A 2,612-nucleotide genomic window follows, 5' to 3' on the forward strand; every position below is an offset into this window, starting at 1 on the left:
GTTTGAAGGCGTATTTTTTTATTTTTTAAATTTGAATGTAGTTTTTTTCTAAACATTTGTATCAAAGGAAAATATACCACTTAGTTATAAAAACTATTTATACAGTGGATATTTATATAATATAGTTCCAAATTAAATTAATTTTAATCTAACCCTTGAAATATCTTAATTTCCTAACATTTATATCTTTTTCTAACTATATATTTTTCTTGTCAAAGACTTGAATTATGAATCGCATCTTATTTGGCAGTACTTTCAACACAACCTACTTTAAACTCACTCAAGCAATTTACTTATAACTTGATTTTAAAACGTAAAAAGGTAATAAAAATACATTGAAAGCTTTAATTTGTTATTTTTTGGTTGATTTAAAATTTTTACAAATGTCTTATCCACACGTGTATTAGTTGTATAGTTTACATGGAAAATATTGCTCATCCGCCATGTAAGAGTATGTGAGAATACCGCCATGTACGATATAGCGTATGAGTAACAATATTTCCTGCTTCTATTTCATACCAAAAATTATTGCATATATTAATTAATTAAAATAATTTGACCATTCAACAGTTGTTTATTTATCCATTGATTTTTTTAGCAAAAGAACATGCTTTAATAAAAATGGGGAAAATTAAAAAAAAAGTTTAATTTTTTTATGTTTTCCCTTGTTAAAATTTGATTTTTTTTTTAATAAAAATCTTGTTAAAATGACCTTATCTGGAAAAATGGTATATAGATCCATAATCTAGTAGGAAAAATAACTTTTTGCCACAAAAACCGATTAAATTACCAATATTGCGTAATATAACAATCGTTCATTCTTTAAGAAAAGCAATATAACTCAAAATTCCGAAACTTTATACAGGTGTTCCAAAGTTCAACGCGAATTTAAAGCCACTTGTAAGGTGACTTTTGTTACACTAAAATTAAACGGTCTAAAAAATGCATATATGCACATAATTTTTATAAAAATTCTGACTAAAAAGCTGAACATTTTCATGATAATTTACTGAATTTTTGTGTATTTTATGAATATGAAAATTTAATGAATTTCGGAACTTTGATTTATATAATATAGATTTATTAAAAATAAAAGCGTTGTATTAAAAAAAGCTCTTACCTTTTTTTGTAGTTTCGTCATATACGCAGAGATTATACGTCCATAATTGTCTTTTGTAATATGAAAGTCAAAACTATCGATTCGCCATTTTGTCTGCCATTTTCAACAGATTGCTTAAATTCTGTAGTTACGCTCTCCACAGCCTTGAAATGAGCCTTTTGTTTTTCTTTTAGTTCTTCTGTAACTCTTTGTTCAACACTACTTTTCATGGAGCAATGTAAATTATCACACGTTTTACACGTATCCGAATGACGCCTTTTAAAACTTAAATTAAAGTTGTTGTTGAAAATATCACCAAAGACGTACTGCGAGACGACATGTTGATCCTTTAATTCACAGGAGCTCTTGTATTCGTTATATAACTTCGTTAAATTTAGATTTGGGTGTAAATATTTCTTCTGAGATATTTTACGTCCATAGTGTGACTCGTATTTTGGGAAAAAGTTGATAAATAATAACATTATTTTTATCTTCCTCAGATGTTTTGTTTGCTGAAGATGTTCGTCCCCGCGTCTCAGCAGCACCGAAATTTTTTTTGGATACTACCTACAGCACGGTATATACGAGCCGATGTTATGCATAGGCACTTCACGAAAAAGTTCTTACAAACTTTGTGAGCTACACCGTTATCATCATCAATGAAATACTCATAATTCACACTTTTTTGTTTAAAGGAATAATCGGCGTGTTTGTTTTGCGAGCCACAGGACGTCTTTTCACCGAAGATCGAATATATAAGGTTTTTTTGGGTCCAATTTAAAGCATGATAATAGTTTTCAAAAATTTTCTTTTGGCGGACAATGTCAATCTTGTGGCAACAACTTTTTCCACATTTGCAGATTACTTGTGCTATAAATTTTTTTTCCGCAACTATACGACCGCTAACAGTTTTATGCTCTTTGCCACATTCAACACTTTTTTTTTGCAATATTTTTTTTGCGATGTTCTAATCGCTTTTGTCGTTTTCTGGGAGTAAACGTTACTGTAAATAAGATATAATACTATAATTGCTCTTACCTAGCAAATAAATATAAATATTTACCATGATTTTCATCTTCCATTACTTTAAAATACGTGTTGAATAACGCGGTAGGAAGGCACAAAAAACATAAATACTTCTTTTGTAACTGATTTAACACTGTTTTGGTGGCTTGCTTACAGGTTGGAAAAGCATACGCAAATTATGGACATGAGACTACAAAACCGATTGCAGTATTGCAATGTACAAATAAACGTTTTCGCTGCTACATTTTGCCGATCACCGCAAACGCAAAAGCAAAAGCAGAAACAACCGGACGCGCACGAAATATCGCATACACACAAAGCTCATACGTACGCTGTCGATTTGTTTCGTTTTTGCTCTAGAAAAAAATATAGTTCATTTTTGCTCTGACTTATAATATTCGTCGTTTTTGTTCTGAGCGTGTCATTTGTTCCTCTGCCTTATGCGAGTTATTTTTGAGTAAGTCAACTGCCTCATGGCCCACATAAT

General features: G+C 30.3%; 1 long non-coding RNA gene across 1 annotated transcript; it reads left to right on the forward strand.

The window, feature by feature from the left end:
* The first annotated feature begins 1,179 nt into the window (after window positions 1-1,179).
* LOC118756660 lies at window positions 1,180-2,167 on the forward strand. Its single transcript, XR_004995136.1, has 2 exons — window positions 1,180-1,733; window positions 1,795-2,167. It is a non-coding gene; the product is annotated as an uncharacterized LOC118756660 (long non-coding RNA).
* The last annotated feature ends 445 nt before the right edge of the window (window positions 2,168-2,612 follow it).

This window comes from Rhagoletis pomonella, unplaced genomic scaffold, assembly GCF_013731165.1.
Source record: "Rhagoletis pomonella isolate Grant_MI unplaced genomic scaffold, Rhpom_1.0 Rhpom_scaffold_11380, whole genome shotgun sequence".
In the NCBI taxonomy this organism is placed as follows: Eukaryota; Metazoa; Arthropoda; class Insecta; order Diptera; family Tephritidae; genus Rhagoletis; species Rhagoletis pomonella.